Below are 9987 nucleotides of genomic sequence, written 5' to 3' on the forward strand. Positions count from 1 at the left end.
GTAAGACATTTACCGATTATCCGTATTTAAGCTGCTTTTCTTAAATACTTTTATTTAAAAAAATATGCAAAAACCTGTTTTTTATTTAAAGGATAACCACATAATTAGCATAACATTGGCTAAGCCTAATGATTTCAATCGGCCATTTAAATCAACTTTATCGAATGCAACATATTTCTTAATAACGAAATACAAAGGAATTTTACCAAACGCTACGTGTATTTGTCGGCCCGGTTGGCCGAGTGATTAGCGTAGCCCTGTGCAACCAATAGTAAGTTCCAATATCACCGTACACATGGAGGTACGTGAATGTCTGTTAGTAGATGGGATTTCCTCAGCCGATGTGCGATCACCATCTTACCGATTGGAGGCGACCTGAAATACCTTGAAAAAGTTCAATCACTACAGCGGAAGTTCCAGATTATATAACCCTTAGACCTTAGACAGTTGCCATATCTAATGTAAGACTTGGATCTAAATCTTGTCTAGGATGAGAGGAACTTTTTTAAAATCTATAATTTTCTCTCGCCTCTCATCCTAGACAAGATCTGAATCTTATCTAGGATGAGAGACGGACTTTGGAACTGAAAATGAGTTAGCCAGTGTCTCATGCAGGAGTGGATGGCAGGGTTTTCCTCCAGAAAACTGGGATTTTTATTCTCAGAGAACACATATTCAGGATTATAAAGAAGCTACTAAAACTATTTAGGTGAGTAGGTACCGCTTAATAACAGCATTTTGTTCTCCAACTGGTCTGTTTGTTTTGCCGTTTGGCTTGAGTTGTTTTGAAATCAGGGTCGAAGCAGCTAAGGCTATGAGGCCAGCGTATGATGTTCGTTAATTAATTCTGTTATTTTTAGCCGGTATGTCTCATTCTTTGGGATGAAAAACAGGAGTTTCTGTAGAGAAACTGCCACTCACAAGGGGGGGGGGGAGGGAGCGGAAACTGAAAAGCTCTGATAAACACCTAGAACAAAAATGATATTAAAGCAACCACAAGAAAGGACGTTTTACAACCCTTTAAAACCCATGTTTTATCAAATTGTCATAATTTGTAATTTGTAATTCCCTCGTGGTGATTATCACAACTTTTCAGCACACCCTCGTACTTCCGTACAAGACCAGCTAACCTTCCTTCAATTGAAAGAAACTCAATCCTGTCTAGGATGCAACGGCAACAATCTCTCTCTCACCTCCGTATACTTCAAAGCCCAAGACCTGCCTTTATGAGAAATTAATGCTGGCCGTTTTAGTACTTCCCACTCGACTTCTGGTAAGATTACTTTGTCTTGTCACAGTAAACAGGCAGAGCAGGGTATTTACAAAAAAAAAAAAAAAAAAAAAAAAAAAAGTAATCCGTTTAAATTCGACTGGTTAGCCAAATAAATTCACTCATGATATGGAAAGAATATTAAGAAATTTACATAATAACGCCCTTTATTTAAATTATTTACATTTATTTAATTTGTTTTGAGCTTTTATTGTGAAAGAAATTATCATAAAATGTGCAATTTTTTTAAGTTTATATTATTATCAATAAACTTTCCCTCCTGTCGTGTTTATGAATTTTAACGTATTCATATTATTTTTAAATTATTTATTTTTAATTTGAATTTTATCCTAAATCGGCAGACGGCTTAATCCTAGGTCCAAATTTTTTGGCCATCAACAAACTGCCAATACTCCACGCATAATTATGGGCTCTTTAATAACCCCCAAAAGGAGTATAGGGGGAAAAAATTTTTATTTAAATATATTGAGATTTTGCCTGAGAAGAGAAATGTGATATATAAAAAGGTCTACAAAATACCAGTGGAGGAGCTCAGACTTATTATTATTTTTATTTCTATTTATTAATGTAAGTAGGCTGTTGTCATAAGGGAACATTAGTGTTCCCTGAATCTCTGTGTATTTATACATAAACATCCTAATTACCATTCTTAATCATACAGATTTTCAAGGAAACTATTCAGTGATGTGCGTCGTCTAGAATTGGTCGCCCATTTATGATATGCGTGCGTCATGCTTCTCAGCTAAAAAAATATGGTTAAACAGAAATATATCTTAAATACTCCTCTCTGAGATAAGGCTCAAATGGTTTACACGTAAGCATTTCCGACTCCACCGACACACTTAAACGTAATCTTAAAACTGGTGAGTCCAAATTAATTAAAAAAACAAACAAACAAAAGTTCTCTAAATAAACTCCAGATAAAACTATGAACGCATTACAAGTATGAAATATTATAAACGATAATATTTCATGTTAATTTCGCTCAAAAGAACATAAAAATGAGTATTTCAAATGATTACATTATTTATCGCATGCCTGTGAGGGAAGTGGAAATATTCAACTTACTGAAACATCGCACACACACACACCGAAAGAAATGGAAATAAAGAAGGATAAAGAAACGACGAAATGGAAAATATGCTTGCTGTATATTACTGCTGCTTACGAGGGGAGACGGTAGCGAACGTGAACTGTTGCCTCTATAACATTCAGATAAAGGAAAATGGCGCTCCTCAAAAAATAAAATACAAATAAAAATAAACATTTCTGATGGACTAGCGGGGGATCGCTGTACTGGCTAAAAGAAATGAAACGAACAGTTGCTCCCCAGATGGACAGCAGAAAACTTTGTAGTTCGTGCAATGGCATTTGTATATTCTATATCCACGAGGTCGTGCTGGGTACGTGATGACCCAACGTACTAACTCTTCGCATTGGGTTCGCATTCAATAACACACGTCGCCTTTTGCCAAGAGCATTTCATGTACGCGTAACTGGCAAGACGTTGGGAAATATCCTCCCCCAGAAAAAAATTTTCTCATCTTCTTTTAGCTCGTGATTACTTCGTATGCCGAGGTGCAATTGCCATCGCAGTGTTTCGTAGTGACAAAAACTTCGCCACACTGAGTATACTAAGTGCGCCAGCACGAAGGATGTGATGACGCCAGTTGCCAGGTAACGTCAGCTGATGCGGGCTAAGGAGAAAGGAAAAAGACATTTGTACTGCTCTGGTTGTTTCGGTTTCCTGTTGTTATTGTCCCTTGGCTTACCTGATAGCTTTGTAAATGGGACTATATTATATACGTAGCAGGAATAATACGACTCTCATTTCAGATTACAGATTCAATCAGTGTCCCAGTCTTGGCGAACACTAAAGTGCAAGAGTGGCAGTGAAAGAATAGCAAACCATTACCAGCGTAATGCCGTCGGTGCTATAGTTTTAAGATTTGAACTTAACTGCATATTTTTTTAAATAAACAAAAATATTAGCTCTTCAGAAAGTGAACAAATAAATATATAGATATTTTTCTCCAATAATTTTTTCAATGTGAAACAAAAACACAAAGATATTCACTTCAGAGCGAGATTTATTTATTCCAATTTTATAAAAACCGATATTTCAAAACCTCAATCATTCGACATCGATACACATATTTGTCATTTTTGTCTCCGGGTTAGTCATTGAATATATTTTGCTATGCATTCACAAGAATCGTTTAGACTCTAAACGATTCTTGTGAAGGAAAAAAAAAAAAAAAATATATATATATATATATACATACATGTGTATATATATATATATATATATATATATATATATATATATATATATATATATATATATATATATATATATATATATACATATACATATATACATATACATGTATATATACATGTGTATATATTTTTTCCTTCCCAAGATTGGTCTAAACTTTAGACTAAATATCCCTTCTTCTGATTGAAGAAAATGTATCGATGAGATGTTATTTATCCATAAGTTCTGGTCATAGCGGGGTTACGGCCATGACCAGAGCTTCTGTTAAAACTTCATTGGCTACAGCATCCATCTTAAAGTTCTTAAAAGAACTGGGCGATGGACTGAGTCCTTGACTCTTTATCCCGTCATCTGAATGAATAAAATCTGTGTGGATGGGGTGTTATTGAGCTAATAACTCTAGTCATGGCTGGGTAACGGCCTTAGCCGAGCCGCAGTTAAAACTTCATTGGCTATAGCATTGCCATTTGTTAGCCTGGAAGCCCTAAAAAGGACTTTTCCGGGAATCAGGTGTTCATCCCCTAACCTCTTCCATTGACATCCATTATCCTGGAAATCGCTATATATAGTAAGCTCTAGTAAGAAAAAATTTGAAATATCTGATATTTAAAATATTTAATAAAATTTTTCTAGCTGTTAAGTATTTTAAGAAGATTTCTAGTAAATTATCTTTAAAATTTTATTTATAATGACCTGCTATTTTATCTTACTTCGTGAACTTTTAATCTTTAAATTAGTGGAACGAAGTAACACTATTATATTATTAAAAATAATATGATGAAATATTTAAAATGATGTTGTAATAGATTTAACGGTATTGATATGAACACAGATGGATAAGAAAATAACTATTTATTAACTTAAAAGCTAATATTTCACTGCTATTATATCCAACATCTTCAGAGCGCACAACACAAAGCTTGTTACAAATATGCAAGCCAACCACAATCCAGTGTAACAGTGGGGCTAGTATACGTAATTGAAGCGTGCAATAGAGGGTGATTGATGGCAATGCTGTAGCCAATGAAGTTCTAACTGAGGCTCGGCTATTACTGTTACCCTCTTGCCATGATCAGGGCTTTAATAGCTCAATAACACCTTATCCCTACACTGTCCTCTACAGATAACGGGGAAGATGAAAAGCATTCTTGCTTCGCCCCTTTAAGCCAGTCCTTATAAGGACTATAAGGACAAGACTAAAGTCCTAATAGGGCGCCATCTAGGGTTTAAAAAAAAAGATAGTTCAAAGTTTTGAAATAGTAGTCCAAATAATAGTGTATAAAAATTAGGAACAAGTTTTACTCGGCCAATGCCCAACGTATTTATAAAAGAGCGAATTTAGCACTATTACGAGAACAAGTATACACTACTCGCCGAGAACTTTCAAAAATAAATTCCTCCATCAGTGTACTACGTGATATATTATCTGACATTTTGAACCCGGAGCTATGGGATATCTTGGATAGAATCTCCCACTCGACAGCCAATAAAGAATTTGCTAAAGTTAAAAACCGACACCGGAAAAAATTTGAAATCCTCCAGCAACGCATTTCGCAGCGGCCGTAATTTCATCAAGATGGCGTTGTTGTGAACCTATCATCGACAACCTTATCCAAAGAGGCCACGAGTGCATTAAGTCTTGGACACAATTTTGCCGTTACTCCTAAAGATGTGCCTAAAACCAAAATAATGGCTTCCGTTGAACGCGGGATTTACCACTTGCCTCCAGCTATAGCCAATAATATTAGGTTAGACGTGGCCAATATCCTAATCCATTCTAAGCCTCCCCAAAATAATATCCCACATAAAGAAATAATAGCTCTAAAAGAACTACGCAATAATAACCACATTACAATAACCAAATCAGACAAAGGAAACGCCATTGTAGTAATGGGTACAACAGAATATGAAAGCAAAATGCATGCACTGCTCCAAGACCGGTCTACATATCAAATCATAGATCGAGATCCCACCAACTCACAAAAGAATAAGGTGTGCAAGTTACTGAACAAAGTCACTTCCTGGCCAAAAGAAATTGTCAAAAAACTCAAACCCTTGCACGTTAAAACACCCAGAATATTTGGTTCTCCTGAAATACACAAACAAGGTACACCTTCGCGTCCTATTGTAGATAGTATAAACAGTCCTACATGTAAACTAGCTAAATATTTAGCCAAATTACTAACCACTTACACAAACAATTCTCCCTCTTTTGTTAAAAATTCTACCCACCTAAAAAGTATTTTAGTAAACCACACCTCAAATAGTTCAGACCTAATGGTGAGTTTTGATATCACCTCATTATTCACTAATGTACCACTGATTGAAACACTTAACTTACTAAATTCAAAATTTCTCCCTGATCTATTTCAGCTATTTAAATTCACAGTACAGGCAGGTTATTTTACATGGAAAAGGAAAAAATGCAAACAATTAGACGGAACAGCTATGGGTTCGCCCCTTTCTCCCCCCCTCCCCTCAGCCAACTTCTACATAGAACATCTAGAAAAACTAACCATCGACACACCCACTCTCAAACCTAGTCTCTGGCTACGCTATGTTGATGATGTGTTTTGCTATTTGGCCACATGGCCCAGACACATTGAATACATTTTTAGTGTATCTAAATAGCCACCACCCTAAAATCCACTTTACAATGGAACTAGAAGCCAATGACTGCCTGCCCTTCCTGGACACACTAATCACACGTCTTCTAGAAGGTTCCTTATCATTCTCGGTTTACAGAAAACCCACACATACAGGGAGATATTTACACAAAGAATCACACCATCATCTTTCTCAACAATACGGTATCTTAAAAACATTAACCCATAGAGTTAGAGCAATCTGTTGCAATGACATTGCTCTCACTGCTGAACTCTCTCACCAACGTCACACCTTCTTAACCAAGCGTTATAATCCCCATACTAAATGCTACCCAGAAATCCCCTCTATCTACACAGAAGACTACAACAAAACTATCACCATCCCATACATTAAAGGCGCATCTGAAAAGATATCTAGGGTGCTTAACAAACACCAACTACGCACAGTATTTAAACCTTATGTAACATTAGCAACTCTCATCCGTTCACCTAAGGACAAATGCACTCCTTTATCACATCCAGGTGTCTATGAAGTGCCCTGTTCTTGCCATCGAGCCTACTACGGACAGACAGGAAGAACTGTGGACACCGCCTCAGTGAACACAAAAAATATATCCGACACTTTCGCTATGGCAAGTCGGGTCTGGCAGATCATGCTTTGGATACCCCAGCACACAGGATCAATTGGAAAAAACAAAAGTACTGCACAGAAGCTTCTACAAGTCAGAGAGGTTGTTCCTGGAATCAACAGAAGCCTTAAAACATACTCCAAACCTTAACAAGTATGGCTGTATAAATCTACCAAAGATTTGGGAGACAGTCATACTAAGACCAAATTAATGTTTATTACTTTTTGTTTTATTTTATTTTATTTTTTTCAAACTTTCTAAGACTGTTATTTGGACTACTATTTCAAAACTTTGAACAACCTTTTTTTTTTTCCTTCAACGTAGATGGCGCCCTATTAGGACTTTAGTCTTGTGTTGCACGCTTCAATTACTTATACTAGCCCCACTGTTACACCGGATTGTGGTTGTCTTGCCTTTGTAACAAACTTTGTGTTGTGTGCTCTGAAGATGCTGGATATAATACCAGCGAAATATTAGCGTTTAAGTTAATAAATAGTTATTTTCTTATCCATCTGTGTTCATATCATACCGTGAAATCTATTACAACATGTCTGATGAACACATAAGCCTATCCACGCGTATTTAAAATGATATCTTTGTTTCGTTTTCAGATTTTGCAATTTCGGTTAAATACCGGTATTAGTAATAATTTCTTGTATGGTAAACAAAGTGTATAATAAAGAATACAAAACAAATATAAATATTAATAAATAAAAACTAGATTCATTTGAAATGCGATCAGCGCAAATGTTATAATCTTCTGCGCAAAAGTGGGTTGTTTAACATAAGTCACATTTATTTTTCGCTCTTCATAATTATCTATGAGCTTACACATTTTTCACGTGGAACGGATTAATTCGATCTACTTCACGAAACGTGAAAATAAAAACGATCTACAAAAGTTGTTCGGAGCTGTTGGATGTCCCAGAGTTCCTCATGTGAAAATTAATATGCAAATATTGCAACAAAGTAGCGCAAAGCAACCCGATACTAAGTATCGTGTGTGTCTTTACAACGCCAAGTTGCATTTTTCTCAGTCTCGAGGCGCTTCCATTTTTATCACGTGGAATGAGACATTACGCGCAGAAAAAAGTGGTGATTAAACCCCTTAACATCATTTACGGTTTACATACAGTGATGGTTTTTCTTGTGTTTTCTTCTGAAGTTTAAATTAACTTTTTTCTGCACAAATAAAGTCGTTGTGTCTGCTAACGGGCTTTTTATGGATTTTAAAGCCGGCACTGTTTCGGTTTAATAGAGGAATTGAGTGTAACAGACAGCGTATACAAAAAGAACACCATTGGCGATTGGCTCATTTTTTTTTTTTTTTTTTGCTGTTTTTTCCCCCCAAATTTTCTTAAATGGGAAGAAAAAGTATACATGCGCTTAGAGGTGTTACTTGCCTCGTGAGATTTTTTTTAATTCAAAAGACTGAAACAAGTGCATGAAGACGAGTATATAGAAATGCACACATACATGAAAGTTTAAGCATGGGCGCGCGCGCACCACACACACACGCGCGTTTTAAATGGACAAATACAACCTATTTGGTATCTCGGACGTGAAAAGAACTATAATTAAATAGTTCCTTTCTCAGAGCACTACGACTTCAGTTGTGAACGAAAGAACACGCGTTTGTCCTATTTCTAGGTTATGCATTTCCGCACCTGCTTTAAAAAAAAAAAATTGCCAGTTTCGAGAGAAGAATAACGCGATTAGTATTAAAAGATCATTGCTAGCATCTTGTTGACACGTTACATATTCAACAGATGCAATGAATATTCATAGAGCAAATAGCGCCGAATATCACATTAAAATATTTTTAGCTTGCATAAAGCTGCTGCTGTAAACCTTTTATGTTGTGATTATGTAACAGCGATGATAATTTCATTAGCATTTTGAACATTCTGAATATTATGTAGCGGTTCATAATATAAATTTGAATTAAAGAGAAAAACATGCCCAAATTATATTCATGAAGTGGCTGCCTTCATAACAGCAACAACTCTGCTATTTGAAATTAATTCTGCTGATCTGTAGAACATTCTTCGCAACAGAGAATAATAAATAAATTATAAATCTGTCGGTTTTTATATCATATGAGCAGCAATGAGTATTATCTGTTATCAAGCAGTAGGCACAAATGTAAGGTTCTTCGCCTAAATCAAAGTAACCTTGTGACAAAATGAAGTGAATTAAGCGTAGAAACACCAAAAAGATGCACACATAGCAACTGGTTCTAGTTTTGTCTACGGTCAGTATATCGATAATTTTAAAAGAAACGGGCGATGGGAATAAAGGCCAAACAGGCAGGACACAGACCACAAAGAAATAACGCACAGCCTCTGTTTTCCCGAATATCGCACAGCATTATCACCGCCATCATGTTTCCGCTCAACCAGACGGCACCGTTCCCAGAAACAGTCCGATGGTGTATCCTCGTATGGGGACTGTTCTTGTGGACACCACCGAGTACTTTTATCTCCTCAGTGAACACATCTTGACTGCTGATTCTTAGCTAGGGATTGTTTCGGAACAGGTATTGCCCTACGTGATAAGAATGGACCTGGACTCTTTCAGCCAGACAACATCCCGTGTCACAAGGCTCGCAATGTTCAAGTATGGTTCGAAGAGCATATCCAAGCAATTTTCCTGATTTGAATCCCATGGAATATTTGTGGAAAGAAGCAGAATCCGCCAGTGTTGCGCTAGATCGATGACCTTCCGGACGTTATTCAGTCTAGTTGTTCCAAACTACTGTAGCTCAAAACGCCTTCCGTTAATATTTTCCGCCCCTCTTCCAAAGCTGAGTATCTACGTCAGTTGATTTCCTATTTTTTGATACTTTGCTAATTTCAGTTTTTCCGATCTAATCGGTTCTATACATGTACTGAGATCTTCTCTCTTATTTTCAGTTGGCAAATTTCGGACATTCCATAAATTCTTTTATTGTCCTGTCCATGATCTTCTCTAGTCTCGCTATACCGCTGTTTTCATTAAATAATTTCCTTATTATTTTGTAGGATATTTTGTCTCTTCTTTGTATAAATCCCAGTAATCTTGAGATGTTTTCTTTACCAAAGTTTTAACTATACATGCATTTTTTTTGCATGTCTTATTTGTTTTTGAAGGAATGCTCTGCCTCATTGTTTTTCTATTATATAATTGTCAGTATGTTTC

The sequence above is a fragment of the Typopeltis vanoorti genome, chromosome 13 (assembly GCF_054136105.1).
Source record: "Typopeltis vanoorti isolate ZY-2024b chromosome 13, IOZ_Tvanoo_1.0, whole genome shotgun sequence".
Taxonomy (NCBI): domain Eukaryota; kingdom Metazoa; phylum Arthropoda; class Arachnida; order Uropygi; family Thelyphonidae; genus Typopeltis; species Typopeltis vanoorti.